The 21,036-nt window shown below is 45.8% G+C and overlaps 1 protein-coding gene across 1 annotated transcript in view; it reads right to left on the bottom strand.

Moving 5' to 3' along the window:
* CWC27 (CWC27 spliceosome associated cyclophilin) overlaps positions 1 to 21,036 on the bottom strand; it is a 1,032,773-nt gene that overhangs the window by 576,426 nt on the left and 435,311 nt on the right. The window lies entirely within an intron of this gene.

Below are 21,036 nucleotides of genomic sequence, written 5' to 3'. Positions count from 1 at the left end.
TCTTAGTGTGGAGTCTTTTTGTCTTTGCCAACAGTCTGGTCTCGCAGTTCTGTATGGGCACAGTGGTTGCAGTCCCTGCAGTCATGCTCGGACCCTAAACACCACAAACAGACTCAGTGAGGGTCTGTTACAGATGTTTGTCTTCAAAAGTTTCCACACGATTTAAAACCTGCTGTATTAGGGAGACATTTTCCTTTGCACACTGGATAATTTTGCTCAAAAGAGTTAGTCAAAAGATCAAGATATTGCACCAGGGGAATATTCACAAGGCGAGGAATATGAGGTTAGAAGTATCCCTCAGAAACAATAGACTTAGGTTTATGCGCATTTCTGAGTGCATGGACAGCTGGTAGACTGGTAATTTTTAGTACTGTTCCATTGCATTTTGCGCTATACAAACACGTGCCAATGGTACAGTTGTGAAGGATGTTCAGTGAAATCAGATTAAGACAAAAAAATAATTGAGTCAACAGATAACACTATACAATGAGAGTGCGCAGAAATACAGAAGCCATTAGCTATCCATAGAGGTGGAGTTGAAGATGATGTGCCCATCAGTTTTTACAACACAAGGATCACAGAGCCCGCATTGTGGCTAAAAAACAAGGAGCTTTGGTGATAGCTTTCATTCTGTGGAGTGCAGTCTTGAAGCAAATCTAGGAAGCAAGGAACTCGATTTATTTATTTTTATATAAGACAATCATGTTAATTTATTTTATCTCTTAATATAGCATCATTGGATATATGACGTACTCACACATGCTTTTACAACACACGCCTTTACAACGCGGGAAATACAAAGAACGCATCTTAACCAGGCGTTCCATCACAACACAAGTTGTTACCACGACTTGCCTTAGGGAAGCGCTGGACTTTGGAATAGTATATTTTACTATTCCAACTCTAGCCTGTGCAACAATAGGGAAGATATTGGATTCAGAATCCAACAATGCGTTCCCTACAGCAAGTCGTTGTAACAACTTGCTTTGTAATGGAGGGTGTGGTAACGACACATTCGTTGTTGTGCCTGTGTTGTAATGGCACTGCGCAGTTCTGTCTGCGTCATAAACGCTGTTTCCCAGCATAATCAAAACCCAGGACAAAGCGTGGTAGAGCGCTTTGAAACATACATCAATGTGCAGAAATGCATTCTGTTTACATTGAAATCACCAACATGTATTAACAAGCATTGGCATAGCCAATAGGTCTCGCCTTTGGGACCTTATAAGTGTTTAGCCATCCAACACTTGATGTTGTTGCACCAAGGATATTGTGCTGGATAACTAAACACTTATAAGGTCCCAAAGGATAGACCTACTGGCTATGCCAATGCTAGTTATATATTGGTATGGCAATCGCACCCTTCCATGTATCTGGGATTGGGGCCCCTGCTGCAGTAGTATTAGTGATTAAGAGGATGTAACTAGACCAGGCTTCTGATCTGTTAGAAGCACGTCAGTTGGGACACCGTCTGGGCCAGGGGCTCTGCCATGTGTGACAGTGTCGAGTATTTGGGAATCATCAGAGAGTGCATACATTTGGGTAGAAGAGGGACTGGGGCTGATGGATGGAACAGAGTGCTGTTGCTGAGATAGTCTGGTACAATTAACAGAATGGCTTCTGTTTCTGTCTCTTACAGAAGCACAGAACTGAATTGAAGTCGTACACTTTTTGTGCCTTGTTAGGGAGATGAGAAACATCAAACAAACTTGTACATGGTAGCTAGCCCTTTTAGTTTGCATTGTGTTTTGTATATTTGCATCTATGACGTCTTCAGTGCATTCACATAAAGAAGGTGTAGTTTCTTTTTTTTAAAACTATATCCCGTGGGCGTAAAACAATGGAAAAGGCAGCCATAACCCCGGACCAAGTGCGAACTGTGTGATTCTCTCTCTGGCCCATGTTTTATTCACCAGGGAGAACCACACAAAATGCATTACCTGCCGAAACGCCGGGAATCCACCCGAAGAGCACACAATACGTTTCACAGCTCAATCTCGGTTCACACAAGGGAATGAAAAAAGATGGGATTTCGCTTGTGTAGCAGTCCAGTGAATATTTGGCAGTCCCTTGTGTGATGTAATGGAATGAAACAACCCCTTTATACAACCGTCACCGTCATGACACTGGCGAGTGGAGAATGGAATTCTCTCTATATTAACAGTTAATTCTTGGAAAGTGGAAATTGCATTTTTAAACATGTTTTAAATACCTATATTAATCCCGACCTACGCAATAACCAGATGTTTGTCCCCTCTGACGTGTATCCATTCACTGCAGCCAGACATTCACGCAGAACAGAAGAGGCGGGCATTGAAAACAAGGCTGGCAGGCTGCCGGCAGCAGGGGGAGCATGGGGAGGCGCGTGGCAAAAGGGGGGAGGCGGGGGGGTGCGCGATTCCCTTGTGAGAGCGATAATTGCTACCATATGGCGCGCTTGCTCGCGCAAGGGAATCGTCACACGTGCACGCGTTGCCATTGAAAGTAATAGAACGCGTGCACGTTTTAGCCTGAAAAATGCAATCGATGGCTACAGGTCTCATTCCTAGTACTTTTTCAACATCCAATTTAGGTACGCAGACAGTAACCGAGAGAGAATTAACAACAGCAACAAATGTTTGATGTGATGAAGACGACACCAGACTTACCTTTGGGTCACCCTGGAACGGGCATTCCGTTATTCGGAGTCAGCCTAATGCACCCTGGGACTTGGGAGGACGAATCGCGTTTATGCCAATCACCATACTGTCTCTCCACAGCCAGGCCCTGTGAATACCCCGGGAGTGGGCATAGATGAACCAGGAAGTAGATACCACACTCCAATCAAAAGCGGAGGAAATAGGAAGGAGTTGTCTGTGACCAATAGAGAAGAAGACGGGAGATGGAAGATGGAGGACTACGAAGACCGGAGAAAATCTGACAAGGACGACGCAGGAAGCCAGGAGAACGGGGAGACTGAAGACGGCCGAGAAGAAGACGAGGATCCTGATGAGCGATGGACCGAAGATTGGTGGTGCCCACCGGAGGAGGCTGGAGAGCGGCCGCAAGTCTGGAGAGTTGCGGCAGAGCCTGTGAGTTATACCGTCTCAGGGGACCAGGAAACTGAGAGCCTGAGGCGGGAGGGGTGTCACGGGGAGGGTAGGGGTACATTGCTTGGGTGATACTGAAGTCGCTTGTGATATTATTGAAGTCGCTTGTGATATTATTGAAGTCGCTATACACAGTGGTCTCATTTAAAACGGGCACTGACAAAGAGAGCAGCACTAATTTCATTCCCCCTCCCCCCCCCCATTTCTATGGTTATACTTTCGGCAGGTAACCAACGCCGCATTTTAAGTTTCGACCATAGTTTTCCTTCACCGTTTTGTAGGAAGGTGGCTACCTGACTATGGTTACCCCAGATTTTTTGCCTGTGTTTAGCTGGTTTTTTGACTTAGTTGACCTGGTTCCCTGCTAATCAGGGCCCCAGGCCATCTGCTCTCTCTGTAAAATGGATTCAATGTACCCTAGGTACATACCACAATTGGAAGTGGACTCCTTGTCAGCCCCTGTATAATGCACTATAGGTGCCCAGGGCATAGGGGCCACCAAGGCCTACCAGGGGCTGCAGCATATCTTTTGCCACCCCTGGCTGGTTCTTAAATTGACACAACTGGCTGATCACTCAGCTGGGGTAAGGTGGTGTAATCACCCCTTACTTAGATATAGTATACCTATATCTAAACCTATATCTGGACACATATAAACCTGTGAGCCACTCCTATGGAAGGCCTCATCAATCCTGGAGGCAGAGTGCGTGGTTTAATGTGAGATGGAGCTCTAGCATGAGCTGAGCCTGTCTGCAGCTGTCGGGAACAACTCCCTAAGCTGTTTCAGGATAATGCCATACCATATACTCTTAAGTGCCTTATAATCCTCGCGGTTATATAGCAACTCTGGTTTGGCTTTATCAAAACATGTCGTGTAAGGTGTCATACGATTTGGAATACTATCCCCTCGCCAGTTCTGGCGACGGGGATAGCATTCCACCCCTCTAGAGGGGTAAGACATGTTACTTTACTTAAATGCGGTTAATTTCTAAAAGGACCTTAGATCCACAAAATGGATGCCTCTGCCACAGACAAGAGTCTGACCCCCTGAAGCTGACCGAAACTCAGCCAAATGGGGCCTGGACAAAGGGTTTCCTGTCGCAGGGGGGTGTTACCACCCTCCAGACAGGAGATAGTGGATTGTAGCAGGGAGGTTTGAAAGAAACCAGACACTGCCTGGGGCGCACAAGGCTGCCCCTTGCATAATCCGGCCAAACCGGTTCTGGGGCACTCCAGCCCTCGTGCCAGGGCGGCCTGGATCAAAGGAAGGGGGTGTATCCACCCACTTCCTGGGTCCCACCCATAGGAGGGGACCTAGCAGGTAATCCAGCCCCCAAAATTGGTATAAGACTGGGAGCAGTGCCAATGCACTGCAGATTATCCTGAAGAAACATAAGAAACGAAATTCTGGACCCTTCGACATCCTACTCGACGTAGAAGCCCGAAGAATCTCCCTTGTGGTCAAGGAGTGACCACCCTGTGCAAACAGGCACCATCCAGCCATCGACGTCTGCTTTGTCGCAGTTCCCGCTGGAACTCGAGCGACAGAGATCGATGAGATCAAGCTTGCCTGCCTTCCAACAGCCCGATCCACAGTCCCTGCAGAGCTGAGACCCGTGGAGGCGACCGGAAGCGTGGGGCACCCAATCTTGAATTGACCACGAGACGCTGACTGTGCAGCCCACGAGTGACCCTCGAAGCTGTACACCGGGGTTTGAGAAGCCCCAACCCTGAGCCACTCTTGCACCGAAGTTCAGCCCTCCACACTCGACGAGTGCTGCGTGGGGCCCTTCTGCTCCATTTGGCTCAACGCGTTGGCCCGGTCACTTGCCAGCCGGCTAGTGGCCCCTGTACCGACGAACTTTGAAATTCGACCTGTGAATCTGGTTGCTCCAGATCTGCACCAGCTCCCCTGAAAAGGAGCCCCCACTCTGACCCTCCTGGTTCGAGTGAGAAGCAATCTCCCGGTTCCGCGTGGATTGCTCTTGCCAAGTGTTGTTTGCTCCAAACTTGAAGCCGACTGCGCCGACGGTGAGAGCCCTCGTGGGACAGATCGTGACCCGCTCCTGGACGTCGCAGATGCCCCAGAGCCCACGTGACAGCGGAGAGAAGCTCCTCGACGACCACCTGATTGCGCCCGACATTGCCTGGTTCCGTCCTGGTTCCACCCTGGTCACTGCTGAGTGACCCAGACTCTGTCCCCTCTGCTTTCAGGTACTTTTTGACTCGAGTCCACCCTTGGTCTCCACCGGACACTTCTCTTTCACCCCTCCTGCAGCCCTTTCAGCTTCAAGCACCAAGAGCCTGCGTGACGAAACCCGACTCAACTTCGACCCTGTGCACCCACTTCCTGTGGGTGAGGTAACTTTGCTCCGCCGGTGTTCCCACACTGGTACACATCTCTAGGGTCTGTGTCTTAAGTTTTGTTCCTCTAGGTTCAGCGGAAGTGTCCTTAAACTTTAACTTTACAACTTTTACGCACCATTGGTTAACATTGGTGCATGCGTGCGCTTTCCGCACTGCTCCCGAATCCCGTGGGCCTCTCCCGACTTCAGCATTGCTTGTCCCGACTGCTCCCAGCGATTCCCTAGGCCCTAGGCCTAACCACTGTTCGATTGGTATCTCTTATACCACTTGTTTAGTATATGGTTTGAGTGGCCACCCGCCCTCATCCATAATTGTGCAACTTGTATGTTTAAACTGTGCTTTTGATTTAACGCTTGTGCCCCTTTATTCATAAAGAATACTGGGGATTGTTTTTAGTAATAAACACATATATTTTTATAATATATACTTGTGTGGTGTCCTTTCATTTGATATTACAGGATTGTATGTGGTAAAACAGCTCGCTTAACACGACCTCTTAAGTTAAGCCTTTAGGCTGCTTAGTCCATGCTACCCCTAGGATAGCTTGTCTAACAAGGTTGACTTACAACCTGACACCATAAGGGATTGTTTGGTCTGATAATAGGTGGTTCCAGAATTGGAAACATCACCTATCAGGCCAACTTCTCACACGTTTTCCCCCTTCTCCCATTTAATCTTGGACTTAACCCTGTGCACACTCTCTCAAACAACCTTCCCCTCACTCCCAGGTGTGGTGACTGGTAGAGTTATTAAACTTCCACTTAAAACAGAGTATCTGACTGCTCCATGTCTATCTCCTCTTCTATGAGCCTCCGGGGAGACCCCACCAAGACCGAAGAAGAGCCCGGAACATCTTCTACGGCAACCCCGTCCATCTCCCCACAAAGTGAATCTGGAGAAGACCAAGAGGAGATGCACTCTGCACCAGTTGATAACTCACTTGTTGACAATAAACAAGGTGCTTTTGGAAAATATATTCAGCCTCCTCGCCTGTTTATCAAGCCCGCCCTCCCACATTCGCGCTGTATAAAACTTTATAAATAAATATAGCACAGTGTTTTGGCCTAACTCAGGATCTTATTAATTAAGACCCTAATGGGAGGAGGAGGAGGGAAGAGTGATGAGAAATCTGTGTAAAGATTATTACCCAAAAGATTGCTACAGAAGAAAAATAACTTTCTTGGGAGGGATACATATTCCCATAAACTCCACACTTTAAGAGGAGTCCCAGGGCAATACCCTCTGGTAGGTGGTATTGAGTAGTGCATATTTACTATGAAAATTAAACACAGCTTGAGCAATGTATCAGTCACTGCATGCTTCATCCATGGAGGTTGAATGATGTTTGAAAGTATAACCGCATAGCACCGGATAGATGTCAATTACCTGCAAGCCTCTGTTGAGAGTCGTAGAAAGTGGCAAGGCCCTTGTGGAGTTGGCACAAATGCCCACAGAAGGGTCTTTCCTGGCCAAGTCATTCCAGATCTTGAATCAGAGGTTGACCCAATGCATTATAATTAGGCACCATCTTTCCTATCCTGGCCCAGAGAAGCCTACAAAGAGCTAATCTTCCACTTTGTCCTGTCAATGTAATAAGATACTGCATGTCCGGAATCCAGTCTATGCAGCTGCTCCACCTCTTTAGTAGGATGCAGCCACTCCTCCACGCTGAATGAAGATAGTCCAAGTGAGGGCATGGAAGGATGGGCATAGGCACTGCGGATAAGCTGGATAATCCAGAAATCAGTCATGATCGTCTCTCAACATGACAAAAATAGGAGACCCTTTCCCCCATCACTGGAAGATGGCAACTTCAAGAAAGAAAAGTCAGAGAGATTTTGAGGCAGCAGATGGCAGGGAGTGGGCCTGCTACTACTGTTGGGTAGATAAGTAAACTTATCTGAACAGGAAGGGGAACTCTTTGGCATGTCACTGTGGTGTTTTAGCCTGAATAACTTGTTCACTTCCGGTGCATTAAGAAGCAGGATTCGCATGCTGAGGGGTGATGATCGGATTCGAGTAGATGTCTTGTGGGTACGATAAGAACATCGTACTGCAAATGAGAAATGATGGGGAGCACTCCAGACTGTGCCAATGGGGCATGGAAATTCAGGAACTGATGCCACTGCACCACATACCATACATCCAGCACGCTGAATTGCAGCTAAAGCTGCATGGCATCAGCTGGTGATGGCGGAGAGCTGTTAGAGGAACACAACTGCTGCACACTAGTTAAAAGGGTCTTGTCATTTGTTATCACTGGATTTATTATATTTTACTCTTTACAGATGACACAACGGAAAAAAGAACAGAATTAACAATGAAACAGTCGGAGAGGGATATGTGAAAGAGTGGAGGTGGAAGTACCTGTGAAACAGATTAAGACGGATCCCTCTGAAGAGGTGAGTCTTCAGGACTTTTCTGAAAGTAAGGAGATCAGGATTCAGTCTGATGCTGGAACGAAGTTCTGAAAGCCAGCAAATACTTTAAACACACACTGACGAAAGGGAATAAGTTGGGGTTTATAAAGTGTATGAATTGATGTGCAATGTGAGTATTCAGCAGTGCCTGTTGAGGACACTAGCTACTGGCAGCAGTTCTGAATATCGCTAATATCAAATCTAGGATTCACAGACCCCGACAGCAAGGCACACCAACACTGCCATTGAAGCGTAGTGGTTTTCCAGGGTGGCATACTTGTGGCTGACTAGTAATTCTTTGGAACAAAGAAAAAGGGTGGGTATATTATGTGGGAGGAGATGGTGCCTATGAAGAGTGCGTAAAATCTAATTCTGCGAGTAAGGCGTTGCAAAAAGGTGAGGGAGAAGGAATATGCTACTTACCAGTATGCATCTGTTCTTGGCATGTAGGGCTGCTGACATTCATATCTGTGCATAGATCAACACCTAGTGTTGGGTCCGGATGATTGCACTTTGTTGTCTTGGAAGAGTCTTCGAAGTATCACGAGATAGGTGACTCCTTCCCTGGACTACAGTGCGCATGGGCATCTTCTCGATCCTAAGATTGTTTTTCGCCATTGTGGCAGAGATGGTGATAGGAAAGTAAGAGATGGACATGCCAAAGATAATGCTGCAGCTGCGACAGGCACCGGGGAGGAGGGCGGGCGATATGAATGTCAGCAGCCCTACATGCCAAGAACAGATGCATACTGGTAAGTAGCATATTCCGTTCGAGCCATGTGGGCTGCTGAATTCATATCTGTGCATAGACTGTTTAGCAGCATCTCCTCTAGCGGTGGCTACCTGTGCCACCTGCAGCAGTTTGAAAAGGAGTTTTGAGGACAGCTTGGCCTACAGCAGCTTGCTGTTTTGCTTGCACGTCTACACAGTAGTGTTTTGTGAAAGTGTGTATGGTGGTCCATGTGGCTGCCTTACAAATGTCTTCAAGAGGAATATTTCCTAGGAAAGCCATGGATGCCCCCATTTTCCTTGTAGAGTGTGCTCTTGGGGGGGACGGTTAAAGTGCGTTTTGCTTTTTGATAGCATATTTGAATGCATTTAACTATCCATCTGGCTATTCCCGACTTTGAAATAGGATTTCCTTTGTGTTGTGGTGCAAAAGCAACAAATAGTTGTTTTGTCTTTCTAAATGATTTAGTTCTGTCTATGTAATAAAGTAGTCCTCTTTTCACATCTAGTGTGTGTAGGGCTCTTTCAGCTACTGACTGGATTTTGAAAGAATACTGGAAGTTCTATTGATTGGTTGATATGGAAGGTGGATACAACCTTAGGCATGAACTTAGGATTGGTTCTAAGAACCACCCTGTTGGCATGTACTTGCATGAAAGGTTCTTGGATTGTTAATGCTGTGGATTTTGAAAGAATACTGGCAGTTATATAGATTGGTTGATATGGAAGGTGGATACAACCTTAGGCATGAACTTAGGGTTGGTTCTAAGAACCACCCTGTTGGCATGTACTTGCATGAAAGGTTCTTGGATTGTTAATGCTTGTAATTCGCTCACTCATCTGAGTGAGGTAATGGCAACCAAGAATGCAACCTTCACGTTAAGAATTGTAGTTCGCATGAGTGCAGAGGTTCGAAAGGAGGGCCCATAAGTCTGGTAAGTACTATATTTAGATTCCAGACTGGGGAAGGGGGGTGTCATGGAGGGATCACCCTTTTCAAACCCTCCATGAAGGCTTTGATTGCTGGTACTCTAAACAGTGAAAGGTGTTGCCTGTTTTGAAGGTATGCTGCTATGGCAGCGAGGTGTAGTCGTATAGAAGAGTATGCTAAGTTACATCTTTGTAGAGGCAGCAGGTAACATATAACGTTTTGTATGGGAGCGTCCAATGCATTGATTTGGTTATTGTTGCAGTAAATAACAAATCTTTTCCATTTAGCTGCATAGCACACTCGTGTGGATGGTCTTCTTGCCTCCCTAATGATGTTCATGCAGTCTGGGGGCAAGTTAAGGTATCCGAACTCTAAGACCTCAGGAGCCAGATCGCTAGGTTCATCTGATTGGGATCTGGGTGTCTTATTTCTCCATGGTTCTGAGTTAAGAAGATGTGGAGCAAGGCAATCTTTGATGAGGAACCACTGAAAGTTCTAGGAACGTTGTGTACCACGGTTGTCTCGCCCATGTGGGAGCAACCAGGATTAGTGTGAGTGAGTGTTGTCGCAGTTTGCGTGCCACCAGCGGCATCAGTGGTGCTGGGGGAAAAGCGTACGCAAATCTGCCTGACCAGTTCATCCATATCGCATTGCCTTGTGACAACGGATGTGGGAACCTGGTGGCAAAGTACTGGCATTTCGAGTTTTCTTTTGTGGCAAACAGGTCTATCTCTGGGTGACCCCACTCTTTGAAGAATGGTTGGAGAACCTGGGGGTGAATCTCCCACTCGTGTAGTTGTTGGCTGTGCCTGCTGAGCAGGTCGGCAATCTGATTGTCCTTGCCTGGAAGGTATTCTGCTAGTAGAAAAATGTTTTTCGGAATGGCCCACTTCCATATGCTTTGTGCCAGATGGGACAGCTGTGGAGAGTGAGTTCCTCCCTGTTTCTGGATATAGTACATTGCGGTCATGTTGTCCGTCCGGATCAATACCGTCTTGCTGTACAGGTATTTCTGAAATGCTTTAAGGGCTAGGAATATTGCTAGCAATTCTAGTTGGTTGATATGTAGCCTTTTCTGCTTGGTTGTCCAGAGCCCTTGTACTGTGTATTGAAGGAGATGGGCTCCCCAGCCTGTCAGTGATGCGTCCGCTGTCAGTACTAGTTGTGGAACCGGCTCTTGGAACAGTCGCCGCTTGGAAAGGTTTTGTGGGTTCCACCACTGCAGAGAGTTGTGAGCGCGACTGTCTACCAACATTAGGTCTTTTAGTTGTCCTCGAGCCTGGTTCCATTGCCGTGCTAGGCATTCTTGTAATGGGCGCATCTGGAGACTGGCATGGGGGACAATGAATATGCAGGAGGCCATCATGCCTATGAGCTGCATAAATATTCGAGCTGGCAGAGAGTGTTGTGGCAGGAATTTGCAAATGAGTATCTGCATACTGGCTATCCGTGCTGAGTTTGGATATGCTTTTGCCACTGAGGTATTTATAGTGGCTCCCAGGTAGTGCTGTGTGTGGGATGGTTGCAGATGCGATTTTGGGTAGTTGATAGAAAACCCTAGACTGTGTAGCAATTGAAGTGTTTGAGATGTGTGTGCTGCGCACTGTTGGTACGATTTCGCTTGTATTAGCCAGTCGTCCAGGTAGGGGTGCACATGGATGTGTTGCCTCCTGAGGTGTGCAGCCACTGTCGCTAAGCATTTTGTAAACACTCTTGGAGCCGTGGTAACCCCGAAGGGCAAAACCTTGAATTGGTAGTGTTGACCTTCTATTGTGAACCTGAGGTATTTTCTGTGGGCTGAATGGATGGGTATGTGAAAATACGCATCCTTGAGATCCAGTGTTGCTAGGAAATCTCCTTGTTGGAGCAACGGGAGCATTTGCTGTAATGTGATCATATGGAAGTGTTCAATAATATATATTGATTTAGGGGTCTGAGGTCCAATATTGGTCTGAGGGAGCCGTCTTTCTTTGGGATTAGGAAGTATAGGGAGTATACTCCTGTCCCTTGCTGCTGGAAAGGGACTGGCTCTATGGCCCCCTTTTCCAGCATGCATTTCACCTCTTGTTGTAGCAGGGTGATGTGTTCCGTGGACATAGGACGATGTCTGGGAGGTATGTTTGGTGGTGTAGAAATCAGTTCTAGGCAATAACCAAACTGGATAATTTCTCTCACCCACCTGTCTGTGGTAATTGCGTGCCAGACAGGTAGAAACTGTTGGAGTCTGCCCCCAATTGGTGTTATGTGGTCTGGAGGCAGCGTAACGAAGTCACTGTTTTGTGGCAGTGGAGGCTCTATTGGTATTGCCTCCACGTCCTCTCCCCTTATTACTGTTGCCTCTATAACCTCCTCTGTTTGTGTTCTTGTTGAAGGAACCTTGTGTGTTACTTTTGTATGAGGCAGATGTTTGCGAGGTGTTTCCTCATGTAGTTGCCCTGTATGAGGAGCGCCGAAAGGAGCCTCTGTGTTGTTGAAATTGCAAAGCCCCCATTGATTTTGCTGTTTCTGTGTCCTTTTTCATTTTGTCCAAAATGGTGTCCACAGCAGGGCCAAATACAAAATCTTGATTGACAGGTTGGTTAAGAATGGTGGACTGCACCTCATTCTTAAAACCGGAAATACGCAGCCATGCATGTCTGCGTAATAAGACGCTAGTGTTAATAGACCTAGCTGCAGTGTCTGCTGCGTCAAGCGCGCTTTTAATGGAGGCATTTGTGATAAATTTACCCTCTTGTTTGAGGTCCTCAGCTTGTGCTTTAAAGGGCTCAGGCAGGTGTTGCCTTAGGGTTTCTAGTTGATCATAATGCGCCCTGTCGTAACGAGCCAGTAGGGTTTGTGTGTTAGCAATTCTCCATGAGTTGGAAGCTTGTGCTGCTACCCGTTTTCCTGATGCCTCCAGTATTTTGACTCTTTATCAGGGGGAGGTGCTTCCTCTGTTGTTTGGGAGTTGGCCCGTTTACGTGCATTAGCCACTACCAGTGAGTCTAGTGGTAACTGTCCCCTGATGTAAGTAGGGTCTGTAGGAGCTGCCCTATACTTCTTTTCTATTCTGGGGTTGATTACTCGTGCCCTGGCTGTATCCTTAAATATGTCAGGTGCATGTTTCAGAACTCCTTTTAACATGGGAAGTGTTCTAACACTTTTTTCTGAAGTGGGGAAGGTGTCAAACAAGAAGTCTTCCTCAACAGGGTCATTGTGCATATCTACATTGTGGAATTGTGCTGCCCTGTCTATCAGCTGATTGAAGACTACGGTGTCATCTGTAGGTGACGGCTTAGTAGGATAAGATGGTACATCAGGAATGGGGTGGGTGTTGTAAGGGTCTGTTGGCTCCTCCCATGGTTCCTCTTGTGGTTGAGGATCTTGTGGGAAATCATATTGAGGTTGTGGCTCATCCCCTGTGTTACCCTCATTGTCCCCATGGTGAGAAGGAGAGTAAGGAATGTAAGGATTAAAGGGTGTAGTAGGCATGTTAGGCTGAAAAGGAATGAAGGGTCTAGAGGGAGAAGTCCCAAAGTAATTTTTCTTCAATGGAATGGGGGAATGTGAGCCAGAGTCCACAGGCCTCTTCTTTCTGTGCAAGATGGTAACTTTACCAGTGTCTGGATTGATGTAGATTTTAGCTTGGTTGTCTGATGGATCTGGGTGGAAGAGTTCTTCCTCTACAGTCCTGGGTTGAGTGTTAGCGTTTTTTGGTTCGGTAACACTTTCTTTTTCGACAACCTTTGGTGTTTTCTTGCTTTTTTTCGTCTCGAGCCCTTGTTCGGGGTCGACGAGTGGTTTCAGGTCGACTGGACCTTTCGGGTCGACACGTTTTTTGTGCACCGTAGGCATTTTGGGATGCGTGTCCTTTGCCGAGTCGACGTTTTCCTTCGGTTCGACTGGTGTCTTCGGAGCACTTATCTTTGGGTCGGCAGGTTTTTCCGGCCGTGCTACGGGCTTTGGTACGGCCACCTTTTTGTCGGCGACCTTTGACGGATCGACGGGTTTTGGACCAGTAGGCTTATTTGGGTCGGCGACCTTCTTCGGTTTGGAGCCCTTAGGCTGCGAGCCCCTGTTTGGTTCGACTCCCTGTTTGGGGTCGACGTTTTTTGGCTGAACGGCCTACTTTTGCTCGGCAGTCTTTTTTGGCTCGACGCTCTTTGGCTGTACGGCCTTCTTCGGTTCGACGCCCTGCGGGTCGACAACCTTTTTTGGCTCTGGAACCTTCTTTGGGACGATGTTACTGGGCCCTGGGGTCTCCGAAGGTTTCGCTTTCGGTTTCGGAGCCGAGCCGGATTGCGGGGCTGGCAAAACTTTTTTTAGGATCTTGGCTAAGGCCTTTTGGCGATGCCTCGACCGGAGCCTTCGGTAACGGGCTTATTGGTGTCGGGGGCTGTGTACTCACGATTTGCCCCAGTGGGATCTCGTCATCGGAGTCCGAGTAGTCCTCAACGGTGACGATCTCTAGGTCCGAGTCTTGAGCGTCCGGTAGTTCCTGGTCATCATCGAAGATGTTGTCCGGTTCCGGTGCCTGTCGCTGCATTTCTTGCCTGGCGGCCCGTCGGATCCGTATGGTTTTCTTCGACCGAAACTGGGCGCAGGCCGGGCAGGTTTCTTCCCTATGGTCTGGGGAAAGGCACTTGTTGCATACTGAGTGTTTGTCAGTATGTGGGAACTTGGAGTGGCATTGTGGGCACCTTTTAAAAGGGCTTCTTTCCATCGACGGTCGGCTCACGTGGCGTCGAAAAGGCCCAACGGCCCGCGTCGACGACCGATGGGAGATTGAAAGCTGGATCGAGTAGAGAGGTCCCGAACGAGAACAATACCGTCGAAGCGGAAGGCCTTTTGGCCTTTAGAAAGTTTTGTGTTCGATTCCGAAGTTGGAGTTTTGGAGTTAGCATCCGAACCCAATGGCGGAAAAAAACAATCTAAGGATGGAGAAGATGCCCATGCGCACTGTAGTCCAGGGGAGGAGTCGCCTATCTCGTGATACTTCGAAGACTCTTCCAAGACAACAAAGTGCAATCATCCGGACCCAACACTAGGCGGCGATCTATGCACAGATATGAATTCAGCAGCCCACATGCCTTGGAGTGGCATTGTGGGCACCTTTTACAAGGGCTTCTTTCCATCGACGGTCGGCTCAGGTGGCGTCGAAAAGGCCCAACGGCCCACGTCGACGACCGATGGGAGATGGAAAGCTGGATCGAGTAGAGAGGTACCGAACGAGAACAATACCGTCGAAGCGGAAGGCCTTTTGGCCTTTAGAAAGTTTTGTGTTCGATTCCGAAGTTGGAGTTTTGGAGTTAGCATCCGAACCCAATGGCGGAAAAAAACAATCTAAGGATGGAGAAGATGACCATGCGCACTGTAGTCCAGGGGAGGAGTCGCCTATCTTGTGATACTTCGAAGACTCTTCCAAGACAACAAAGTGCAATCATCCGGACCCAACACTAGGCGGCGATCTATGCACAGATATGAATTCAGCAGCCAACATGCCTCGAACCACCCTAAGCCCGCAAAAGTAGACCCTAGGGACAAAACATGATTAAAGCAAGCCTATGCACACGCTTGTATTAATTTCAATTCTTAGTAAGACGTTTGTCAAGCTTCTTCATAAATTCAATGAACACATATATCACACAAATGAGATCAGTATATTTGTGATTTTCTTGTCTCCTTTAATCCGAAAATTGTAGTTGCCTGCCCTATCCACACCCACCACCACCCCTGAAACTGTAAAAAAGCCACAATGGAACATATTTTGTTTCTTTTCTTGCGTACTGTTGGCACAAGGCCACAAAAGACACACTTTCTATATAAACTTTTCAGAAAAGATTATTCTTCTGATTTTGTGCTGTGGTTGGTGAAACTGAATCTACGGCACAGTGGCCTTCTAACCCAAATGTAGAATACAAGTCTCATTAGAATGTCCACCTTTCTCCCTACCTGGCTATCCACACACATGGTGAAAATAACTTCTTCCCCTTCCCACCTACTGTACCACAGCTTGAATTCAAGCTTGAGCAGAATGCCACCCTCAACTTTTTTAGGAATTTTAAACTCGACTTATGGAAAATCAATTGATTTCTTAAATATTAATCTTCAACCCAGATGTATCTAAACCGAATCAATAATTTTTTTTCAGCAGCTATATGAAATCAACAAATCTCATTAACATATATTGCCATCTAAAAAAAAGTTATAATGTTTCAATACAAAAAAAGTGTCCGGCTTCTAAAATATGTTTGAGTTTTTGCATTGCGATATCATAGGTATGGCTTTCGTCCATAGCCTCAGGTATAATCTCTAGCTCTGGTAGACACCAGAAAAATCTAGGTTACCATTTACTCATTATTTAATCTATCTCCTCGGGCCAATTTTCCTCGGCTTAGAAAGTAGCTTTAGTTACCCCCATTGAACAAAAGCCTAATTTGCCTCATACCAATATTACCAACTATAAACCTATTTCTCTTCTTCCATTATTGGACCAATTGTTTGAAAGCCAAATCAATAGCCAACTTATGGAACACCTTGAAACAAATATGCTGCTGGACTCGTACCAAGTGGGTTTTAGACCCTTATACAGCACTAAGGCCACTTTGGTTGCAGTGACAGACCACATCAAATGTTCCCTTGACAATAACATTCCCTCACTACTTGTGTTGTTGGACATCTCTGCAGCATTCAATATGGTTTCTCATTCTACAATGGTGCTAAAATTGCAGGAGGTAGGAATTCATGGGATGGCATTATCATGGTTTAAAGACTTTCTGACCACACCCAAACTATTACTTTGGAATCATTTAAATTGGGTACCCTGAAACTTGAAAAAGGCATGCCTCAGAGCTCCTCTGAGCCCCACACGTTTCAACATATATGTGGCCGTCCTTGCAAACCTTGACAAAACATTTCCCTTTCTTTCTGTCATATGCTGACAACATCCAGCTGATATTCACTCTTGAGCAAGATCTAAATAATGTTAAAGCTCGGTTCTCAGCAGGTTTTATAGCTATTGCTTCTTGGATGACCGAGAAATGTCTCAAACTGAATGCCAATAAAACCGAAATCATGCTGTTTGGTAAGGCCCAGCAGATTTAGACACCTGAATGGTGGCCTTCTGAATTTGGTCCAGCCCCAACACCCAAATTGGTTGTAAGAAATGTGGGTATCCGCCTGAACCAAGCTCTCAGCACTACCTTCACTTGCTTTCATGTATTACAGCAGTTACGGAGAGTTTTCCCCCTTCTTCCACATCCAGTGAGCTTTATTGGCTTCAATAAATGAGACTGCTTTAAGCCAACTGCAAGTCGTTCAAAATCCAGCAGCACGTCTCATTTACAATCTTCCAGCTTGGATGGCATCTGCCCCTCTTGTGCGCATGCTTCATTGGCTACCGGTTCGTAAAAGAATCATCTTCAAGGTTTGCTGCTTGACCAATGCGCCAAGGTACCTTTCTGCAAAGCTTTTTCACTATCGTCCTTGTAGAATTAAGAGATCAAGTGATAAAGCTTTGCTTGCAGTTCCTCATATCACTAAATCTCGCCTGGGATGCAGATACTTGTCTTACCTGGCTCCCTGTTGTGGAATAAGCTTCCGCTTCATGTACGGCAATGCGTGGATCATTTCAATTTTAGCAAACTACTCAAAACAGCACTATTTCAGGCCTAATATGTCTAGTTCTCTGCTTATTTGCTGTGCTGCGCTGAGATACCCTTCCTGCAGTGATTTATGCACATTATAAATTAAATTAACATAACATAGGACTGTAGCCCCGCAAAACAATGTGAAAGAGTGGCTCATTCCGTTGTTCTGATGAACACATCAAACAGACCTGCCAGTGATCACAGACTAGTTTGCCCAAATTTGGAAAAAACTGGCAGGAGAATTACAATAACTGCCATCAACATCAAAAAATTAACAAAGAAGCATTGGCTACACCAATACGCTCATAATTAAAAGTGTCTCTGTAGTCACTGATATTTACTCACGCTTATATCCACCTTAGTAACTATCCACATTAAGTCACACACAAACTCAACAACTATCTGCAACATAAATTAAAAGAATAAAAGTAGAAAAAAGAAAACATGCAACTGCCAAAACATTGTGGGCATATGCTTGAAATAGAAAAAGTTATTACACATAGCAATGGGGGGCCAAAGTATTTTACACAACATATTGTTTTAATGTTTAGAGTTCCAATACGGCCACCACGTTTAGAAGCAATGGGTTGGCTACCTGAGAGCAGTACAACAATAATACCAGACCAAGATGAACGCTCAGTAAACATCACACCGGCAGCTATCTTGGAATAATATAGTGCATAGCGTATCAATGTTGAGCAGATCCAAAATGGCTGACGCAATGCTTTTGGCTGCAATCTGGTAAGAATAAAACAATGATATACTGTGGATCATATATTCCAAGATGTCTGCCGGGTTTAGAAGCAACGTCTACATGGGATGCGGCACACTGCAACTTAAGAGGTAAGTGAGTAATTGGGTACAACTATCTAGGGAGCAAAGTAAAACTAGAAGGAAAGAAATAAATGAGACCCTATGAAAGGTCAGCAAAATATTACAATTATACAATCTCTCCTGAAACGGGGTATCAAGGATTATCAAAGTGCAAATCTTCTACCAGCAGTGTTTGAGGGGTGGGGAGATAACGAAGTGATGCTTTCTACTTTTTTCATAACTTTTCAAAACAAACATATTAGGCATACAAATACCTTACAAAACTTTTGCCAATTCGTTTAATTAGGCTTTATTGCTTTCTGTCACCATAACCAACACAGATCTTCAGAATACAGTGTAAAATCTAAATGACGATTAGATTTGTTATGTGCTACATGCTTTTCACAATAAATATGGCAGGCCTCTTGCCTTTGCTGTAGTTTTTCATAATAAACAGATCAGAACTATGGTGTCGGACATCATTTTCCTAATTAGCCAATCAAGCCTATAGCCTTTATCAGTGGCTTATCACCATAATGAACTCTGATCTACCGTATTGAGCTTAAGCTTTGCCAAAATGCAAACATCAGGCAATGCCTAAAAAAATCACATATATGTATAAAATAAGAGACTGAAAAACAATAAACAATGCCTTTTCAAAGGTATTAACAAGGATTATCAAAGTGCAATTGACCGGGCTGTTTGCTACGGCAGGTTTCAGACGATTATGTTACAGGGGGCCTATATAGCCAGCCCCCACCCTGGCAGCCCACCGGGGAAACGCCTGGTGCCGGCTACAGCCAGTCCGGCCCTGCCTAATAAGAGGTGATTTGTAGGGGCATCATCAGGACAATAAAGAAATGGAGACAACCAGTATAACAGGGGTAAAAGGCGTATAGAATAGAATAAATCAGGACATTAATATAGAGTCACTTCTCAAAATGTAGTAATGTAATAATTTATGAAACGTTCAACCTTTAGAAACAATTGTACATATCTGCTGTATATAATTTATAGCACTGGCGTACACTTTTTTCACATATGTCACCATTCACCTTCACTGCTTTGTTTTTTAGGAGCACCTGTCATGTGAGATATTTCAGTGAATTAAATGGATGTGTAATTGTATTGTATTGTAATTGCATTTATATAGCGTTTACTACCCCTGACGAGGCGTCAAAGCACGCTACTCCGGGATCCATAGAGGATTAGTGTTGTAATAAGTATAGTGAAACATGCAAGTACATTTTAAGTGGTGGATAGGTTAGTCAGTTATTTGAATTTGGAATGATAGCAGAAGGATAGAGGAGGAAAAAAGGTTTTATATTTATAAAGCGCTTGTTACCCCTGATGGGGTGTTGAAGCATGCTATTCAGGAAGCCCATAAAGAATTAGGGGTGAATTAATATGGTGAATTGTGAAAGTAATATGAGTGGTGGATATTAGTCAGTTATTTGGAGTGAGAAGGATAGCGGAGGGATAAAAGGGGTAGAAAGGTTTACATTCATGTAGCACTTGTTACCCCTGATGGATGTTGAAGCGCTTTTCTGGCGAGTAGCATGCCACTCCGGAACTCAAAGGATTAGTGTTGAAAATTAGTATAGTAAAATATGAAGAAATTTGAGTAGTGGATATGTTATTCAGTTATTTGGGTAGAGAAGGGTAGGTGGCGGGATAGTGAAGGGAAAGAGGTTTGTACTTATATAGAGCTTGCTACGCCTGATGGGGTTTTGAAGCGCAAGTAGCACGCTACTCTGGAACCAATCAGGATTAGTGTTGGATTAGTATGGTGAAACATGAAAGTAATTTTAGTGGTGGATACGTTAGTCAGTTATTTGGATTGAGAAGGGTTGGGATGGGGTAGAAAAGAGGGAAGAGTTTAGAAAGGTTTGTTTTGGGAGATCGGTATAGTAAGAGGTGTAAGATGATGCAAGGAGGGGTAGAGTAGGAGAGAGTCTAGAAAGGGTTATTTTGGGGATCATAGTAGTGGTATAGGGTTTGGCGTTAAATGAGAGAGTGGATGTAGAGGATATATTGAGAGAAGTATAGGCTGAGAAATAGGGATGTGCATTGGAAATGCTAAATTAGAAGAAAGTGACAAATATATAGATCCATAAGTACATTGAAAGTATATAGATGCATAATGGAGGTATGTATATTGGGCAGCATTGCTGGCCCTGGTCAGTCTCGAACAGGCTTAAACAGGCAACTGCCCTTGTCCTCTCCGCCCTTAACAGGCTCAAACAGGCAACTGCCCTTGTCCTCTCCACCCTTAACAGGCTCAAACAGAAAACTGCGCTTGTCCTCTCCACCCTTAGCTGAGACGCCCTAAGCCTGGCCTTTCATAGCCCTAGTAATCAGGTGACCCCATCAGCCAATGGGAACCCTAGCACTAACACTATCCAATCACACTAGCCCTACAAATCTAGAACCAATAGGAGACCAGGACCTTACAGCCAATCTTAGCCCTAGTTCAAGCACTCAATGAGTTCAAGAACCCTAATCTCTACGTACAATAGAGGCCCTGGCCCTACCAGTAGTCCCACCCCAAGTCAAAGCAACAAATGGCACAGGAAGCCCTTGTCCCTACTTCCAATAGAAAGCCTAACCCTACTCTTAGTCCCACAACCAGTCCAGCAACCAATCAAACCAGAAGCCCTAATCGCTACCTCCTCGCTGGGGAACACCTTCCTCTGAATGGTGTTGATTTGTGCGCCCAGGCAGATCTTCACCTGTTCTGGTTCCATTGAGGATTTCCCCCAGTGTATTGGGAATCCCAGTTCTGTCAGCGTCTGTGTGACCCGCTTTGCATGTAGTTGGCATTGATGGTAGGAACTTGCCTTTATCAGCCAGTCGTCGCGGTAGGGGTATACTTGAATCCCCTCCCTCCGTAGATGCGCCGCTACAGCTGCGAGGCATTTTGTGAAGACCCTTGGTGCGGATTTTAATCCGAAGGCCAGGGCTGTGACATGGTAGTGCGCTTTGTCGATGGCAAATCTAAAACTCAGATGTTTTGTGGAGGCTGGTCTTCGTCCGCTCTCCACTTTACCCCCTCCCCC

The sequence above is a fragment of the Lissotriton helveticus genome, chromosome 2_1, assembly GCF_964261635.1.
Source record: "Lissotriton helveticus chromosome 2_1, aLisHel1.1, whole genome shotgun sequence".
NCBI classification, from domain to species: Eukaryota; Metazoa; Chordata; class Amphibia; order Caudata; family Salamandridae; genus Lissotriton; species Lissotriton helveticus.
Note: the sequence above shows the minus strand (reverse complement) of the source record. Positions and strands in the feature narration are given on the sequence as shown.